Source organism: Cydia splendana, chromosome 16, assembly GCF_910591565.1.
Source record: "Cydia splendana chromosome 16, ilCydSple1.2, whole genome shotgun sequence".
NCBI lineage: Eukaryota > Metazoa > Arthropoda > Insecta > Lepidoptera > Tortricidae > Cydia > Cydia splendana.
This window is the reverse complement of record NC_085975.1, coordinates 2,890,413-2,911,656: the sequence shown is the minus strand read 5'-3', so window position 1 is coordinate 2,911,656 and position 21,244 is coordinate 2,890,413. Positions and strand designations below refer to the sequence as shown.

Below are 21,244 nucleotides of genomic sequence, written 5' to 3'. Positions count from 1 at the left end.
ATAACTGTGGCAGTTACGCAAACAGACGTCAAGTTGTGCCAACCCTAATAATTGCTCGGAGCAATGCTGAGCCGAACGAAGCCGTGAATGCCCGAAAGGATCTGTTTCGCGCCCCTGATAACAGATTATGAACTGCTGACAGCTGACAAATCTTATCATATAAGTACATGGGGTCCCTTTGTTTCCCATAAAGTTTTAAGTCATAATGTATTGTGTGTCATATTGTCGTTAGTCATAAAACTGAAACCGTTAACTTTCAGGATTTTCGTAAGGTTATTCTATAGATAGGTTAGGTTAGGTTAGGTTTGTTTTATGGCCCATCGGTGTGGGTACTCTGGCGTAAGATAAGCCAGGGCCACCGGAAGGAGTCATGGTAGAATCCCAGGCATCCCATGGCTCCTTCAAAACGGTAAGAAGGGTGACGCCGGAGTGGCTTTTAGTGGGTATACCTCCTCTCCTCCTCTCAACAGGAGAGGGCGGCTGCAGGAGGGAGTCCCATATATCCCCCATGGCTCCCCAGGCCGGGGGAATGCGTAACGCATTTTACCACCCCGACAACAAAAAAAAGGTTTGTTTTATGGCAATCTTGAACAGTTATGACTAACGAAAATTCGGACTTAAAACTATTTGGGAAACAATAGAGACCCCATATACACATATCAAATCCAGATGAATTCCTACAAGCCTGCTCAAAGGCCCTCCTGGAAATGATCGTTCGCGGTGCGTTTAAACACCCCGAATTCCTTCCCAGTTATGCAACCAATGACGTCACACGGTTGTTTCATTTTTCCCACACATGCACCTATAATAACATAATAACATTCGCCTACGTGGTTGAACTCAACATTAACTGACGGTGAATCATCGTTGTGACGTCACGGCTCTATTTCGAGGTCCAAAATGAAGGCCGATTCGAAACAACCTGTCAATTTCATCTCGTTTTGATGGCATTTACCATTTCATCTCTCTCGTACATAGACTATTAGGAATCCTCTAGACTAAGTTTAGAGCAATTATTTCATGAAACCAATGCTGCCAAAAATACGGGGGTGCGGGGGACGAGGTGAGCGAGGTCCCGTGCCGTGATTGGTCCGCTCAAAGACACGGACGTCACACAAAGACACTTTCGACTCGAAAATGGAGTAAAACTACCGTATTTGTGGCAGAGGGGGTAGAGCTACTATGCTCAGTCTGGAGGATGTCTTGTCTGTGCTCTCGTATTAAATATTGGTTCAAGCAAAATGCGCTTATAGTACGCCAAAACATATGAATCATTTTTTAATTCGAATGCCGCTTCCTATCGGTGAATGTTAATTTGCCCGGTAGGGGCCGGTTCACAATGATCACGAAATACCTAATTGAATAAATTATATTTCAGCTTTTTTCTTAAAAACTAGTGCTCACGCCAATTTCTGGGATTAGTTGTAAAGCTGACCCCAGGCTCCCATGAGCCGTCGCACAATGCCGGGACAAGAGGAAAATTATAATATTTCTGCTGTTTTCCTATTCGTTTCCGAACCATTCCTTTCCTCCTAATTTTTGAGGCTTAATAAAAATATACGATTTCTGGTACATATACAATTTAATGGTTGACAAACAAAGAATTAAAGAGACAGCAATACAAGCGTATCACAGTTATTACGTTATTAGTTAGAATACATCCTGATTTTTTTACTACATAATTAGGTATGTTTATAATGACACTGATGACATCATTTATGCCCTTTTTATGCCAATCATGTAAATTTTGTTTACTAGCAATGTCGTTGACCCCATCTACTAATTAGGGTTGAAACATTGTAGTTGATAACATTTTGAGAAACTGCAACTTAAAAGGTACTTAATGCTCTACCTACCGTTTAGAATACATAATTCTAAATGCGAATCGGGGGTGAAATTGACTATGAAATCGGTATGTGGAAATACTAATAATTATACGCAGACGAAACTGCAGGCAGAAGGTAGTAAAATATATATTTCCTTTTTTTAAACTCAGTTCTTTTTGAACGAGCCTTTACTATTACTAATCGGTATGCATTCGTAGAAAAGTTTCAAGGGATTGAACCATTTTAGGGCGTTTATTTTGAAAAACCGTTCTTGGAATAAATAATTGGATCATTCTTTAGAAAATAATTTAATGGAGCGGGAAACCATAGGCCTGTTACTTCGTGTTGATTGATTGGTTTATTATTATTAATTTATTACTTGACCATTAAGTAGCCTTACCACGACTGCCCTAGCAGTGTCAGACTCACATATTCGCGAACGTCTGCGTAACTTAGTTTTTATACGAGCGAGATGCATAGAAAGTACTTAACTAACGTACACTCTAGCGCATATGTCAGTGTCAAACTGGTGGTAGCCGTACAGGTGGATTTTGTGTTGCACGCTTAGATTAAGTAGTATATTTAAATCTAGTAGATCATTGAGATCACAACTAAGTATAAGGAAAATTGGGCCGTTAGTTGCTGGTTCTATTACAAGTCACATAAATCCGCCGCATCGCCAAAGAGTCGCTCCCATACAATCGAAGTTACGTTCTTATAACAAATGGCGGACTCAATGCTTTCAGACATTCCCTACCAGTCAACCAACGGAAACTCATATTTTTCAAGCTTCGTTCAGCACAGTGCAGTGCCATATGCCCATGACCGGTTGCATAAGCGGGTTGCGAGCCAAGGCGTCAGTGATGACGATTCGCCCGTCATTGCATCAGTCTAGTCATGCTGACGGGGCACTGCAATTAGTTGCATAGGTACTGTGCATGTTTTACAAACAGGAGCTGTTGATTATAGTCACAGGGGATGTAGCCAAGATAACTCTAGTTTATCGAAAAACGCTAATTAATAGGGGGTGTAAATTAGAGATGCCACGAATATTCGGCAACTATTCGGTATTCGGCCTATTCGGCCACTTTGCCGAATATTCGGTGTTCGGCCGAATGTTGCCTACTATTCGATTCGAATATCTGTTGAACTTACCTAAAAAGAAAAAAATCACAAAAAAATTACCCAAAAACTAGGTATATTTAATATGTAAAATGTATTCTTGGAAAATGGTTAAATACGAAGGCACGTTTTTGAGCATTTGTTGATTCCAAAATATTTTATTTTTATCATGGGTCTGATTTGATTGACTCTAACTACATTAATTAATTCTGTTCAACATAAAAATATATCTTAGCAAACGTTGTGCTTTGTTGGCGAACAGTTTTTGTAATAATTGTGACTCAAAATGTTCGTATGTCATGCCGAATATTCGGTCGCCGAATATTCGGTATTCGGTCGCCGAATATTCGGTATTCGGTCGCCGAATATTCGGTATTCGGCCGAGAGAGGGAGCCGAATATTCGATATTCGGCCAAATTCACTATTCGGGGCATCTCTAGTGTCATCATCATCTCAGCCATAAGACGTCCACTGCTGAACATAGGCCTCCCCCTTGGACCTCCATACGTGCCGGTTGGAAGCGACCCGCATCCAGCGTCTTCCGGCGACCTTAACAAGATCGTCTGTCCATCTTGTGGGTGGACGTCCTACGCTGCGCTTGCTAGTCCGTGGTCTCCACTCGAGCACTTTTCGACCCCATCGGCCATCTTCTCTGCGTGCAATGTGGCCTGCCCATTGCCACTTCAGCTTGCTAATCCGGTGGGCTATGTCGGTGACTTTAGTTCGTCTACGGATCTCCTCATTTCTGATTCGATCACGTAGAGAAACTCCGAGCATAGCCCTCTCCATAGCTCGTTGAGCGACTTTGAGTTTTGAGATGAGGCCGATAGTGAAAGACCACGTTTCGGAGCCGTAAGTCATCACTGGTAACACACGGAATCGAGTGTGTCTTCTTTTCCGATGATGTGTTTTATACTGTACGGTTCTATGTCCTGGTATTTTCCACAGATAGTTTCGTGGTTACATCTGGCATGTGCATATCTGGGACAATATTTAATTAGATGTTCTATGGTTTGTACTGTGTCGTTATCGCATGGGCAGGTGGCGTTATTAATTATATGAAAGCGCTTTAAATAATATTTCGTGTAACCATGGCCTGTAAGTATCTGAGTTAACTGAAATGTGATATTGGTGTGCTTATGGAGAAGTTTGACGTCATCTAAAGTAGGTAGCCATTGTTCTACATGTTTGCCTGTTGTGCTATCTGTATATGATTTATTATGTGTGGCATAAGTGTTGGATCTCATTTGTGATTTATGATACGACAAGGGGAAATAGTCATAATCAGGTGGTTTTCGCAGTGTGGCCGCATGCTTGGCCGCGAGATCTGCCCTCTCATTGCCATCCAGGCCGATGTGGGCCTTGATCCAGCAGAAGTTGATCACCATTTCCCCAGACTCCTTAATTGTCATGTTTTTTGTATAAGTATTATTTAATGTAAACGCTGTTGAACTTCTCAATAAAATAAATAAAGTTCAGTAGGTACTAGGCATTTAAATTCTACTAATAGATTTGAAAACGAGTAGTCAATACCAATCTCAATAGACTCCCAATTCCCAATTTCTATTGCTCGTATTTCAAAAATATCAATTCGCCATTGATCCGACTTTTTTTACAGATTTCGAGTGACGAAATCGAGCGCTTGAAATTCAAAAATCAACCCCCAGATCCCTTGGCAATATCACTAGCTATTTTATAATTAAGAGGTAGGTAGGTATATGTAGGTATCAAAATAGTGTTTTAAGTGAGGTATAATAATGTTTAATTTAACAGCAGATTGAAACTACGTTAACTGCTCGAGTTTCTTAACTCGCAAATCTAAACGGCCTCCCGTCATAAACCTGATTTCGTCACGTCATTAGGTCACTACATAACCGTAAGAAAAGTCAACGACACAGGAAATGGCGAGAGGCTGCCATTCATACTTTTTTACACATTTTTTTACGCAGAAACAGAGGTTGGTCTTCAACCAGTCAGCAAAAAAACCATGTGATTCTATAAATAGATAGGTACCTAGCAGATTTGCCAACGAACTTCCTATCCTTCATGTCAAAATTTGATAACTGACCGAGCGTGAAGCGTGAGCGAAGCGTCTCCGTTTCAGCTTGCGAAAACGCTTTTAAATATCTCAGCGGCGGTTTTCCTTTAGGTACAGATCGTCTTAGTCGATTCTTGTGAAGTTTTCCAACCCACAGTACCTATAGGTACCTACTAAGCTATAGCCTGGATCAGAGATCGGCAAACTTTTGAGAAGAAGAGCCAACTGCAGTAGAAATCACCAGTTTAGGGAAGCACAAAGAGCCGCAAATGTTGCTTTCAGAGAACTCCAAAGAGTTAATTTTATGGGTGACTTAAAGAGCCGCAATCGTACCTTTAAAGAGCTACATTCGGCTCGCGAGCCGCGGTTTGCCGACCCCAGGCCTGGATTATACATATTGTTTTACTGGACTAATAGTGTAAGCCAACTACTCGTATTTCAACTTGTTTTAAAAACAGTTCGTATCATGGTGATCATATGTATGTGCTCACCATGGAAAAGTGGCAACGTGCGTCACCAGCAAACACGCAAATTTTACGTCACTCGTTGAGAAATCAAGTTTCACCGTATTCCCGAACAAACCTTACCATGAATTTGAGTGGGTCATTTTCATTATACTTATTCAAATTCGTTCAAACTCAGCTTAGACAAACTCTACAGGTATTAAGGCTATCACCACAATGTATGTTTAAATAGATAGGGTCAGACCAAGACAAGTCTGCAACAATTTTTATAACACACGCAGTGCAAGTGTTATTTTAAATTTCTATGAAATTATGACGTATAAATAACACTTGCACTGCGTTTGCTATCAAAATCGTTGCAGACTTATCTCGGTCTAACTCTAGGTACTTTTTAGGCTTAAGAAGTGTCACTGTTAAGAGCCCATCAACGTGCACACTAGCGCCACAGCTAAATAATCGTGATTATTTAAATTTAACGAAAGATATTGAAAAAAGGGGGCCGCTACGTACTGTATTGTGTATTTAAGTACCTTTTGAATACATCAAACTAGTTTTTATGTTGCTGGATTCGTCGATCTATGCGTCCAAAGTTAAAACGGCCGTTTTTGTTTTGAGTTCCTAGATCGACGAAACCAGCAACATAAAAACTAGTTTGATGTATTCAAAAGGTACTTCAATACACAATACAGTACGTAGCGGCCCCCTTTTTTACCCGACTACGGCAACGCAAAAGGAGGGTTATGATTTTGACCGGTATGTATGTGGGTATGTATGTATGTATGTTCATTTGTTCCCTCATAACTTCTAAAGTAAAGACAAACGATATGTCATTCGAATCGTCTTAATTGTTCGCTGGTTATAGGCTACATGACGTCACAAAAAAATGAACACGGCGCCCTCTAGTGGTCATAAAGTCACGAACCAAAAAAATAAAAATAAGTAATGATTACGTGTTGTATATCATTTGAAAGAGCTCAAGTAGCACATTTCAAATATATACATATTGTTAGCTTTTGCACCCGGCTTTGCTTGCATGCACCCGATAAAACATTAATTTATCGGATAGGTAATTCGAACAACGAATCTACAAGCGCTCTGGATTCTATCGCGTATTACCCGACTACGACGATACAAGAAGGTATTTGCAAAAGAAATTTGTTTGGCCGCTATATACATGGTGTTTTTTTTAATTACCTGCAATATTTTATAACGTGAATAATATATAGAAGTCCAGATCAGCCAAAATGTATGAAACAGCCGTACACTCTTGTACGAGGCACGCTGTACGCGTTCCAAAGCCGGGTGCCTTTGACCCCTCGTACTAAAAGAGTCGGGCGTAGCCCGACGTACGAGGTACGCTGTACCCGTTCCAAAGCCGGGCGCCGAAGGCGCCCTCATACTAAAAGAGTCGGGCGTAGCCCGACGTACGAAGCTCGCTGTACGCGTTCCAATGCCGGGCGCCGAAGGCGCCTGCATACCAAAAGAGTCGGGCGTAGCCCGATATACGAGGCACGCTGTACGTGTTCCAAAGCCGGGCGCCTTCGGCGCCCTCATACTAAAAGAGTCGGGCGTAGCCCGACGTACGAAGCTCGCTGTACGCGTTCCAAAGCCGGGCGCCTTCGGCGCCCTCATACTAAAAGAGTCGGGCGTAGCCCGACGTACGAAGCTCACTGTACGCGTTCCAAAGCCGAGCGCCTTCGGCGCCCTCATACTAAAAGAGTCGGGCATAGCCCGACGTACGAGGCACGCTGTGCGTGTTCCAAAGCCGGGCGCCTTCGGCGCCCTCTTACTGAAAGAGTCGGGCGTAGCGCGACGCTTGAAGCTCGCTGTACGCGTTCCAAAGCCGGGCGCCGAAGGCGCCTTCATACTAAAAGAGTCGGGCGTAGCCCGACGTACAAGACACGCTGTAAGCGTTCCAAACCTCATACTAATAGAGTCGGGCGTAGCCCGACGTACGAGGCGCACTGTTATACACGTTCCAAAGCCGGGCGCCGAAAGCGCCTCCATGCCAAAGGATAGCGCAGCCCGATATATGCGGCGCTCTACGTGCATTTCTGTACTGAGGATGCCATCGAAAAAGTAATATAAAGTGACTTCGAATAGTTAGTAACGAAGTCATGACCCCAAAATTAATTAAATAAAAAATAAGTTCAAAAACTAAAACTCTATCTTGATTCATACTTTTTAGAGCGCGATTTGCAGTACTCGGGTTTTAGTTTTTGAACTTATTTTTTATTCAATATCTTTCGTTAAATTTAAATAATCACGATTATTTAGCAGTGGCGCTAGTGTGCACGTTGATGGGCTCTTAAGCTACATTTTGCTATCACCTCCGCCAACTGTGCATGCGTCTATTTGCTATAAGTAAGTACAGTACAGTACTATAAGAATATTGAGATTATCTTTTCGCTACATCAATCATGTCCGTTCCCATAACCAGATCGCGTTTTTGCGGCGTTGCAACTTGACGTCATCGTCTGCGCGCGAGCAGGCCCCGCGGCGTCTGCGTCGCGTCGGCGCACGCTGAACATGTTAAATGACCGACTCATAACAGTCATAACTATTGGGCGTATTCGGATTTTAATAGATCAGATCCATAACTGATCTAGTTATTAAAATACGAATACGCCTGTATGTATGTATACATGTATACTAATACATACAGGCGTATAGGGAACGTGCATTACGTGCATGAACTGTAGGAGGCAGCACAGGCACCCCCTGTTTATTGGCGCCAAATATAAATGTCTAGTTTAAGCTTCTAATGTCGGCCACAAGATGGCAGTACCTACAATGCACAGGAAAACGTACGTGAACGCTCTTGCTTTGGCATGAAGTGTCAATGTATAGTTTTGTTTCCGATTCAGGCCACAAGATGGCAGTCCCTCCAACGCGCAAGGTCGATATTAGGATTTTAATAAGTTATAGCACAGGTTACATTAGTAATATTGGGTGAAAGCCTACCGTTACACGAAATTATTCCCAAAGTTTCATAGAAATCATTTAAATTACCGACGCACAGTATGACATTTCGCGTCATACTTGACCGCGTCATTTGAATGAGAAGAGGTACAAATTCCAATCTGATTCTAATGGCTCCTCTCTGATTTTAAGATCGATCGATGGAGATTTATGCGTTAGAGGGAGCAAGTGATATTGCTATCTCATTCTACAGCATGGCTGCGTCCCTTGGAGTGGCCGGCGTAGGCCCATCGTGTAGAGGAGCCATAATAGGAATATCAAATTCCCATGCAAGTAAATTGACCCACGTACAAACGCCCATCGGTGAACCTTATGCCTTTTGTAATAAGGTTTACTATCTGTCAATTAACCGTGAGCGATGGTACTATACTACTTAGACCTTATTACGTCTGTGTACAGAGTTCGTCGGCAGTTCTTTGAAGAGCCGTGGCTAATCCACGGAATACCGATCGCTTCCACTCTTGCTACTGAAACACTTTTCTAGAAAACACCCCGGCAAGCTAATCTCAACTTTAACACTTTTACAAAAAGTTGAAATTAGCTTAAGCTCAAAAGAAGTTTAATAGGTGCGTAGACGCGCTGTCTGCGAACGCATTGCGTGTTCCAAATTTGAAAGGTCGACTTTTTAAGACGCAGACTTTTCATTGCTCGCTTTGAGAGTTAACGCTTGAACATCCATTATAGTTGTGAAGCAATGGATGCAAAATTAAAGGAATTTGACGAGGAATTAGATTGATAAACAAGAACCGATCGTCCATTGAGGGATTCCTACAAGTGGAGTGTAAACAGAGTGGGATAATGTGACTATTGTGACAATATTGTTTTAGATGGTTTTGAAGCGACATTCTTAACTTCTTTCGTAGTAGTGGTATTTACTACTGTTTCTTATAATTATGTTTAGCTTGACGTTCCAGACAATAATATTACTACTACTTATATGCTATATGTACCTACCTATTGTCATAACATAAACTACCTACTCGTCTTAGGGTCTTATGGATAAATTATTCTAGATAGAGTGAGATACGGAATTCTTTCAATATATTCATTCATTTTTAGTTATTTTTTTATAAAGTGCCCAGGATAATATCTAGAGTTCAACTAAGCTAATGTTGCACCGACAACGTGCCAAGTGTGGAAATGCAACTATAAACGTCATACTTTGATAGAAATTTGACATGTATAGTGGCATTTCCATATTCTATTACTGCAAAATCTGTGTACAGTTAACTTGTCAAAAATGCTCTAAGGGTCCTAGTCCTAGTCTAGGAGCATGTTTTATTAGTTCCGTGGTCAAAAACCTAATAGGCGCCAACAGATTTAGTGCATAATTATTTTCCTTCGTATTTTCACGGAAATGTACGAACCTCTTCGTGTCTTGCTATTTCAGTCAGTCTCGGTACAAAAAGTACTGAGGATGACTGAAGTAGCATGACAAATAGGTACGAACGTTTCCGAGAAAATACGATGGAAAACAATTATGCACTACATCTATACCTATGCTTTTTAACTGTGCATAAATAAATAAAAAAATATATATTGGGGACATCTTACACAGATCGACCTAGCCCCAAACTAAGCATAGCTTGTACTATGGGTACTAGGCGACGATATAAACATACTTATATAGATAAATACATACTTATACATATACATAGAAAACAACCATGACTCAGGAACAAATATATGTGTTCATCACCCAAATAAATGCCCTTACCGGGATTCGAACCCGGGACCATCGGCTTCGCAGACAGGGTCACTACCCACTAGGCCAGACCGGTCGCCGTTGAGCTTGGATGGAACTGAAGCGAAGGAAGCAATCGTCAATGGGATCAATTTATCCAATTAAATGTATTTACCGTTTTGAAAGTCCCACGTTGCCGGCCGCGTGAGCTTTTAACCGGGTGACTTTTTGTCATTATTCATTAAACATGTCAATGTCATCATGTCATCCAAAAAACTAATGAGAACAGGTTCGCGATTCGGACGCTAAACTGTCGTGTTGAGTTTAGATTGAAATTGCATTGATTTTTATTAGTTCACGTATCCTTCTATGTGTGAGCGCGATGCAATGTAGGTTCGTAAGATTGGAGGTAGAGTCTGTCTAAACTACTCTAAACTAACTCTGTAATAAAATTATTAATAGAATATTTATTCTTTATTCATATTATAGAATATTTTTGTATAACTAACTCTGTAATGATTTTACAAGTGACAGAAGCGTCACTAAAAACTTCTAATTCCTATAAAAATATGTAGGTACTAATTAGATCCAAAAAATCGTTTTGAGGAACTACTTCCCAGCAATTTTTCGAGATACATTTTTCCTTGGATTGCCAAACCACTCGATGTAGAACGAACCCGGCATCAATCACAATGGCACCAGCAAAGTTTTATGGATCAGACACTGGTGAAAAGGAGTTTTTGGATTTTAACATGATTTTACCAAAAATAAACAAGTTCAAAATGGCGGCCATTTTTTACAAGCTTCGATTAGTAAGAATTAATATCAGTTTGCATCATGAGTAGAGCAAATTTTCCGTCGGACGTACCTACCGTTTTCGAGCTATAAGCAAAAAACCGGAAAAAAGCAAAAATGTATGCACACCTCCCTCGGATTACGCGCATTTAGGACCATCAAATTAAGGTATTAAAACAACTCTTCTAATCTTCTATGCCGATTGCCGACTTTGCACCGACCTGACTTGAACGAAACAAAAGGTGTCATTAAAAATGTTATATTTTCATAGAAATTAGAGATTCGTGATGACATTCCCTCAATTTGTCATTGTAGATGCTATATCTATCTACTATTTACATATCTAAGTATCTGAGTAGAAAATAGTTATTTGTACAACAAGAGATCAAAGTTTGATATTTCTTCGAGTGCTTATTTTGAGTCCCGTGCAAGCGAAAGATTCTATAATAGATTCACGAGCGTAGCGAGTGAATCTAATTTAGAATCTTGAGCGTAGTAAGGGATTCAAAAGCGCACGAGATGTAAATAACTTTGATCTCGTGTAGTACACAAAAATTTTCACCCTAAGCAGTGAGAACATACCTAGAGGGACAGAGATAATAGAACCCAAGTATATCGAACTTGTATTAGACCCCGCATGTTGAAATGACATTTGACTATAAAGGTCACTTGAATGACATTTTGTCTCAGTGAGTGAGTGAGACAAAATGACTTAGTGAGCAAAATCGCATTTTGCTCACTGTTTTTAAGAAGCAAAGTACCCTTGTTCTAGCTGCTGAGGTGAAAAAGAATATGGCAATTACACCATCCCTAATAGATAAGGTAAAACAATAAAGAAATATGAAATGTAATATAGAAGCACTTAGAACATTCTTGTCTCAAGCGGAAGCAGAGATAATTATAAAGGAAAACTGTAGTACCGAGAACTGTCATGTTTTAATCTTGAGATCTTGTAAAAACCCTAATCTACCTATATTAATAAAGCTTAGTCATTTAATAGTGTCCTCCGAAAAGTATGGCGTGGTTAAGACAATACCGGGAACTGAAGGATGGAAATATAGTGTACCTACCTACTTGTTTAACCTACAGTAAAAATATAATTTCAGCCTATATACGTCCCACTGCTGGGCACAGGTTCTTCTCATGCGCGAGAGGGCTTGGGCTATAGTCCCCACGCTTAAATTTCTTCGCAGATGTATGCAGGTTTCCTCACAATGTTTCCTTCACCGAAAAGCTAGTGGTAAATATAATGATATACTTAGGTATCGAGCCAGGATTTTAACCCGCGATCTCCGGATTGAAAGTCGGACGTCATATCCGCTCGGCCATCACCGCTTACCTACCTAACCTACAGTACACCTAACTACGTAATCAGGGGCGTATTTACCCTAGGCCCATCCGGACCATGGGCCGGGGGCGGCCCCCAATCCCCAGGGGCGGCATATGGGCCGTATGGCGCCCCTGGCGTATTGCATTTTGTTTTTACTCCTTGACTTCTGGGGCGGCGAAACATATTGGCCCGGGGCGCCAAATTTCAAAATACGCTTCTGTACGTAATAAGTCAGTATCAAAAGTAGTCGCTACTTTTCATTCAGAAACAACGACGGACATGACGAATTTATAAAGGTTATGTACCTAACCTACATACTTTACTGTAAAATTACTGTAATATCCACTAACAGAACCTTAAAAACATCCGTGCTAAGTAAAATGGGTTTAAAGGAACCGTCGCAAATAATGCAGCACGAGTCTCGTCATAATTCATAACCATGGAAGTTTTCCCATCACAAACTTTAATGCACTTATTTGCGATTCATCTGAACTAATCTGAAGTTTCATCGAAAATATGAATACTTACTAGGAGATATAGGGAGCATGTATGAACTGTAGGGGGCAGCACCTACTTTAATGTCAAGTTTATATTTCCGATTTTGGCCACAAGATGGCAGATCACACAACGCTCACGGTCTCTATTATCTAATAGTTAAAGTCTAAGAAAAACGTGTGCTTCGAATTGGGCAACTAAAGTAGATGTCGCTCTACAGCTAACTGCAAAGTTGCATGGACAAATGGGGTTGGCCGCTCAAACTATTTTACAGATGGTGGATGGTGGAGCACAGAGGGCCTACCGCGAACCACGTTCGACGTGTTGCCTCCCTGTCACACTTACGTACGAATTTACAAGTGCGATAGAGAGGCAACACGTCGAATGTGGTTCGCGGTAGGCCCTCATAAATCCTACGACTAATATGTTTCCTTGTTTTAATTTTAATTTTATGGCGATGACTCTAGCCCTTTAAGCCATATCTAATAAAACAAAACTAGAGTTGGACCAAGAAAAGTCTGCAGCGATTTTGATAGCACACGCAATGCAAGTGTTATTTTTAACGTCAAACTTCTATGAAATTATGACGTATAAATAACACATGTTATGAGTTTTCTTGGTCTAACTCTAGAAACAGGTACCTACATAGCTTGTCAAAGGACTGTCTCATTTCAATCATAGACAGAGAATCATACTATCTTTGTCTTACACTAGAGTACTAGCACCCAAAAGAAAAGGATGAGTATAGTTTTCCTGGTTCTTACTGACTGACAAATTGGTTTGACCAACTATAAAATCCAAGCTAGCGCCATTTATATAATCCTTGACAGTTACCAACCTCATTATAAATGAATACATTTATATGAGTATAGTGGCCATGCAGTTTTGCGGCTGAATGTACGGTCCCGTACATGTATGTGGTAACTCTGGCTGCCAAAAGTTGATCTAGTTTATTAAAAAAATATTAATAATAATCAATAATAACGAAGCTTAATAATTTCCAAATTGCAATTAGATACCTATGATTGAAAGTAAAACCAAAGCCTTTTACCAATGAAAAAATCAAGAAATTAAATGTCTTGACCTTTTCTGTCATTCGAGTAATAAAAGTAAGCAATAAAATAACTAATCATTCACTAAAATCAAATTTAACCGTCTTTTGTAATAGGTGAATTGGCTCCAAAAGCGTTACCTACCTAATGGCTCCTCTACACGATGGGCCAGCGCCGGCCACTCGAAGGTACGCATTTATGCGTTAGAGGGAGCATGTGATATTGCTATCTCATTCTACCGCATGGCTGCGTCCCTTGGAGTGGCCGGCGCTTGCCCATTGTGTAGAGGAGCCATAACGTTTAGCGTTTAGCCCATTTTTAGTAACGTGCCGAAGAGTGACCAAAATACATTTAATTGGCAATTACAATTTATACAACTTCTCCTTTGTTTGAACGGGAAAACGATTTTTGACAATTATACAGAACTTCGAAATACTTCGAAATAACACCTACAATGTTACATTAATAAGAAATATTTGAATATTGGCTGGAAAATATATAAAAAGTTTCGAAGGGCGACCTGGGCGACCATGATTACAAAGATTAATAAAACGACAAAAGGCAGGAGTATTCAACTTTATAACACTTAAGAAGTAAAAAATTTCATTAAATAAACTAATTGATATAATTTTCATTTTAAAATACGTTGGTATAAATATAGAATGTAAATTTTTTGAATTATCAATAACGTAATAAAAGTGAGATTAGGTAGTATTTTTTTTTTTTTATGTTTGCGCCATCTAGCGGAACTGTTTTGAACTGAATCGTAAAGAAGAGAACTAAATGTATACCGTGAATTGGATGAATGGCTTTGAAGTTGGTTCATTATCACTCTGCGTAGTAATTGGTGATAGGGGCTATAGTACAAATATGATGTACTTGGAAAGTACAATAACCAGCTGATAAGTGAATAAATAAAACTATTTCAGCTTGAGAAATATTTACATTATTATACGAACTGTCAAAGCAGTAACGTGTTAGTGATGTGTTTGGTCTAACAATATAATATTTGAGGTTATAATTTGAGATTGGGTTTTGTTTTTGTGAGTTAACAGTTTGTAAACACAACATAACCTCTACACGTGTAGGATCAAAGGTATGCATATCGACATTTACGTAAGTACTTTATTTATAAATAGAAGAATATGAAGTAGTTATTGATTGAAAATAATGTAAATATTATTACACTCTTATATGAGTAATAGGACTCATTATTATAAGAGTAACAAGTAGCGGCATTTGCCACATTTGTGTGATAAGGTCCTTCATTATTTTGTTTATTGCGAGACTGTCTCAAGTATCTTTATATTCGGGAATTTTCCTACGTTGTTTAGGCGCACAAACAAGCTTTAGGGACATAATGATGTTTCTAGGGCACGAAATAAACTTTAAATTCTTACCATAGCTACGGCAAAGATAAATCGGGACAGTAAACCACAAGATAAATAACGACACACCTGTTCACTGGCGGGTAAAATATCCATTAAACTGACCTCTTTCCACTAATGGCTTCCAATACACTCACCTAAAACGTTATCGCATCAAGTAAATGGAACTGTGCGACTGACTCAGTAACTGAGTCGGCGAAAGTGACTTCTTTTTCTTCACACTTGATGCCAGCCGTCGGAACTCAGGCATGTCCGTCACTCTGCACAGCACTCAACCTCCTATAGAAGACACTGGCGCATCCTCAACACTACACTGCATCCGTATACTGGAGTTCGGTAAGAATCGTTTAGGGCTAAATGTTATCGTTTTCGTTTTTCGCACGGACACATCGTTCGTTGCCGACAACCGTCGGTCTTTTAACGTCAAGGTGGACAAAACTACCCACGCGAGGATGTCGTTAATAACGCGAAACGTGATCTCGACTTCTGGAAACACGACAAACCTCTAAAAGTGAACGTACGAACGTAGAGGAGCGAGAGAAGCGAACTCCTGACTGGACTGCGCCTGGGCTGTGCAGGATGCGACCCATTAGGCAAAAAGAGCGTCCATTATTGTATTGTCGTGGGCTTATCGTAACGCCAGTGGTTCTGTCTCAAATTGCCGACCGGGAGCGATAAACGTGTGAGTCGCACTGAATTTGGGGGCGAGGTATGTCCTTTGCAAAATCTATGTCATTTAAATTCTAGCACGTCTGACACGTATATGCAGTATGACTAATCCTGACATTCATAGTCACCTGGGGTTTGATTAAATATGAGGCTAATCAAGTTTTAATTACGTGTGTTTTGAAATTGAACCCCAAATATGGTCATTATCATAAGAAACTGTAATAAGCGGCAAAGGGAAGAAGCCCGTCACGGGACCGGATCCAGGGTTACTCACGCTCGTTTGTTCAATTGGACAGTTAATTTGAAGCTCTGAAGCCGGCCGCTTCCGTTCATGGTTCACACAGGAACCAAATCGAAATTTATGACCACGACAAAAGGAATCTGAGAAACAAAAGTCTATGAAGAAACATTGAAAACTAGCGTTACGGATGAAGGAAAACATGATAGCATCCTATAATAATCCTTGTTGTCATCAAGCAAATCTGTTTTAAACTGCAATAAGGATGGAAGCTAAAGATTTCTGTAACTCGAGATGATTTAAAATCCGTGTCGCGCCACTTGCATCTAGATTTATCCGGTTTCGGTCCTCAATTCGATGTATAGGGTTACAGTCCGAACGTACCTCTATAGCTTTAGACATCATTACAATAATGTTTATTTAGTGTGCTCCTGTTCCTGGTATTTCAGAAGGATTGGACTGGATTGGATTTTAACTTGTAGGATTATATTTAGTTTGCTAGACGAATGACGCCAGAATGACGCAGTCTACAAATTACATCAATTTGCAGCCAACTTCTTAAATTATAGACCTATATAAACATATGTTGAACTATAGCCTCGTGTATTATTAGTATCTAAAAAACTACTCGTATTTTAATTCTAGGCACTTTTTACGTGTTTTTTACGCTGACACGAATTTTCCTTCGCATAAAACCTTCGATAAACTCACATCTGATCTTGACTCACATTCTGTAAGCTCTTAGATTGTAAATTAATAAATAATTTATTCAGGTTTGGTAATGCAATTACAATTATCCAAAGCAATGCAGACATACGAATTGTTAGGTTAATATACAGGATTATATTGAAATTGGCTCTTTGTAAGGCAAATTGTTGTTTAGGAGCAGCTGTTATAGGCCAGTGCCCGATTGCCGTCGCGAGCAAGGATGCCCCAAGTGCCCCAACGAGCTCATAAGGTCACAGTAAGGTGTTCATTTATATCAATATCAAGACATATTGGGAGCATTGGTTCCTTTCTGTAATTTGTTAGCTTGAAACAGTGATCAAGGACACGAAGATGCATTTATAGAAGAGTTGTATATATGTGATGAGTGTTCAGCGAACCGTTACTTTATTGTCAGAAAAATAATATGGTTCAAAGAGGCACTATGTTTATTTTACGAATTTTTGCACCTATAAATTTACTCAACTAGGGCATCACTTTATAATATGGCTGCATGTGTTGCTATCAACTCATAATTTCGTATATATTATCCGCTTTTAGTCTGACGTGAAAAAAAAATCGTCTGTAAAAAATCTTGTCCGTATGAACTAATAATTAACTTTAATGTGTGTCACCGCTCAATTCTCGCTTCATATTTCGTATCTTCTCAAACCTTGGATCGGCGGAATCATCGGTTATATGGGGCCATAACACACAAAAATTTATTGATTAATTGTCTTGAAAGATTATTTAGGAATGTCTAAATTATAAGTTAGGTAATGAATAATAATAAAAATTGATTTATTATTGCAAACTGGCCGCTAACAGACACATACATTATTATTGTATTTTATTTTGTTTTAAATGATAAAAAGCTTTACACAAGTATGTTTGTTAACCTCATAAACCTAGGGAAGAGCGGTGCCTCCCAACACAGGCATTTATATGCTTACTGGGTGGCTCCATCCCCTGCATCATATACATGTAGGTATGTTTTTAAAAAATAAATAATTTTGAATTTTGAATAAAACTTAAAAGCTTTTGCCAGTTATACCAAGATGTCTAGGGTGCAAAGTAATTTTCATAAATCACACTGTTATGTGAACATACTATTTTAAATAGTTAAGTGGTTGTGTACCGCTATGTTTAGGCATTGTTTAACTTGATATACGGACTGAAATATATTGTTCTGTTAATAAACTAAAAAGTTCACTGCATACTTGAATGCAATATGTCTTGCTTCTGCCAATTAGAAAGTAAAATTTGCATTGTTAACTTAATAATAGGTAGGTACGGAGTTTATTTCTTATTCTTTCATTTTTTTAAATGCTTTTGCATGGTTGCAGGTCGTGTTATGCAGCGTAGGTTATTCTCAAAATATTTTTTAATACAGTTGCTCACAAAGTGCTACTTTACGTAGCTGTTTAGCGTGCGGAAAGTTGGTTATGTCGAACTAGTGCTTTTTACGTTTCCAATTTTTTTAAATTTATACTTGTTCCAATTCACGACTACTTATTGATGAGTGTTAATATTAGTTTCCTTTAAACGTCGTAATCAGCATAAAAACCTACTGTTAATGTAAGAATATGAAAAATATACATATTTCATATTTTAATACTTACCTCTTCATCATTATAACACGTTTATTTTTTAATATTGAATATTGAAAATTCCGTTCTTAATAAGGTGTCTGAATGGAACGGAATAGCTGCCAAACGCCCATAGATATAATATACTTAAAGACGACGTCTAAGCGAGCTGTCACTGTTACCACTTTTGTTTAGTGTACGATTAACAATGTTTTACTTATTTTTTCGCAACTGTATTAAAAAACGTCGTTCGATACACGTGCGGAAATGTCATTCTTCACTCGTCCCGAGTCTTCCCACTCGCCTGCGGCTCGTGGCAAGATATCTCGGTACTCGTGAAGTAATGACATACCTTCCGCACTAGCATCGAAATGTACTATTCTAGCGTCCTATTGTATTTATTTTATTAACCTACTCTGCCGTATCTAGCATATTGTACATTGGGGCGTCAAGTATGTCACAGTAGTCAAATGTCCTTTTGTCGAGGCTGACTGTACCTAACTTCCTCCCATTAACATTACGATACAAACTAAATTCCTGATAATCGTGTTTCAAAAAACCAGGTGTGTGGTAATGGTGTACAAACGTCGAGGCGCGGCGGTCACACCACCCGTCTCCACCAATCACGGCAGGGGACTTACTCCAGCGTTCTATTTCTACGATTCACTTTCCTCATGCTTTTACGTGCACTGTCGAAATGCTTGCACCATCGTATGTGGCTTGAATCTTGAAACGATGTCTCTCACAAAAAATCACTGTAAGCGTGTCTGTTTGAACTGGATTATTAATTATAAATACATCTTTAGTTAGGAGTACCTAGGTATGCTCTGCTAAATCAATTTTGATATATTATTGATTTTTAACGATTTTTTGTATAAATATAAAGTTACAATGCTCTATTAAAAAATAGATTTAGCAGGTTTACACGCACTCTTAAAGACTAACTAAAAATTCTGAATTGTTAAAAAATACCCGTTTATAAAAATACAATAAACCCCCGTTTTTCGCTATAGGTACATTAATGGTTAACACACAGAAAAAAAAGTTTATGCGCAAGCAAGCAAAGAATAAATTTGTCATTTTTCGTACTTAAACGAAACGAAGATGCAACATTTATTTTGAGTAAATATTAATTACCTACTTAAGTGAAGTTATTGTTAATCGTAAATCGATGGTATGATGTGTTGCATATACTACAAACGTGTTTTTGTTACAACTGCAATGACATTTGCTCCCTAAAACTAGTTAGAGTGATAACATTTCAACTAATAACTTGACTGAACCGAATAAAAGTAATATGTATTTGAAACAAATAACGTTAACTGCTTTGAACTGGTATTTTACTAGACGGAATCCTATCTAATGCGCTATGTTATCTTCGGGAACTATGCTGCATTCTGGCGTAACTGTTACTTAGTTTCACTACTAAATTAGTTGTATTTGTATGAACCTAAGTATATTTTAAAGTGTATAAAAACGTTTGTGTCTTCAGTGTGTTGAATTACTGCACTGCATGTATATCGGCACTACCCGTTCAAAGTTGTAAGCAAGTACGTAAACTGCTACCCTAAGGTTGTCTGGAAGACATCGCTGTTTAGAGATAAAACCGCCTGTTGTTGTATTTAAACGTTTACTCGTATTTAATTTTCTGTGTATTTTTAACTTTATGGTGCACATTAAATAGTATTTATTTAGGTACCTAGACTTTATTTATTATATTAGGAATCAGTAGTAAGTTTTGTTATTGTCTGAAATGCAATTGTATCTAAACGTTTTTAAAACATTGTATCTAAGTGTTTTAGAATAATAATATAAATTAAATTACTAGGTCTCCACAGCTTTGTGGAAAATGATTCCCATCATAAACAGCAATTTGCAATTTTGTCACACAATCATTAGATACGTAATTAGTATAATTACTATCATAATAAACGTTCTAAAAATAAAACGTAATCGACTATTTTCGACTAGACAATTAACACTGTTCGCTGATCTCAATTTATCATTTAATGTCATTGCCATTATATTTAGTCACTATCTCAAAGGTGTTTCGGGTAAATTTGGGTCAAACCGAGTCAATATTTCGGGCGAACAACCTGGTTACAATAACATTGATAAGATAAGGCAAGTATTAAAACAATGCTAAATATTGAATACCTACCTACTCAAGTATTTTGTAGGTATTATCAGTTGAGGAGTGTCTTTTTTAAAAGGGCTTATATTTGTATGGTGTTCATAGAGAAATAAGCCCTTTTGAAAAGACTCTCCACAGTTATACATTTACTTTCGTAAGGCCCACCATGTAAAATTTTCCTATTTTTGATTTAAACCTTATTGTAGTAAAAAACAATGAAACAAAAGAAATGCTATTTTATTTGGTATATGAAAAACGCTAATTGGATTGAAATGGAGTGGACGTTATAATACACTGGGCCTCACGAGGCCTGTTATAAATTTTATAGGTAGGTACTTAGTAACGAAAATAATGTTGAAAAATGTTTTTAATATGCATCATCCAGAAAATGTAGGTACACAACTTGTCCGTTAAATATCATTAAAAAGCTTAGTCATCCTACAATTCAGTTCCAAAATATCAGGAGACATGCCAAATTATTACTTGCAGATATTAAACGGTAAATTCGACACTATTCATAAGCCTTCGATAGCTCAGTTGGTAGAGCGGTGGACTGTAGTAGGCAATCTGAAGTCATCCATAGGTCGCTGGTTCAAATCCGGCTCGAAGGAAACTTTTTGTATTTTTATTAAGACATTTATTTTTATTGCTTTTTCTTTGTTATTTAAATTAAAGTTTTTGTGTATTATTTATATAATTTAAAGGTATACTTTCTTTTTGGGAACAATTATTT

The 21,244-nt window shown here is 38.7% G+C and overlaps 2 protein-coding genes and 1 non-coding gene across 3 annotated transcripts in view; 2 read left to right on the top strand and 1 right to left on the bottom strand.

Moving 5' to 3' along the window:
* Positions 1-15,478, bottom strand: part of LOC134798118 (CHH-like protein) — a 72,505-nt gene extending 57,027 nt beyond the window's left edge. The window contains exon 1 of the mRNA XM_063770459.1: positions 15,314-15,478. The gene's annotated coding sequence lies outside the window, so the exon portion shown is untranslated. The remainder of the gene's footprint in view (positions 1-15,313) is intronic.
* LOC134798086 (peroxisomal leader peptide-processing protease-like) overlaps positions 14,599-21,244 on the top strand; it is a 28,022-nt gene continuing 21,376 nt past the window's right edge. The window contains exon 1 of the mRNA XM_063770423.1: positions 14,599-14,884. The gene's annotated coding sequence lies outside the window, so the exon portion shown is untranslated. The remainder of the gene's footprint in view (positions 14,885-21,244) is intronic.
* On the top strand, positions 21,034-21,122 carry Trnay-gua (transfer RNA tyrosine (anticodon GUA)). Its single transcript is given in 2 exon segments — positions 21,034-21,070; positions 21,087-21,122. It is a non-coding gene; the product is annotated as a tRNA-Tyr (tRNA).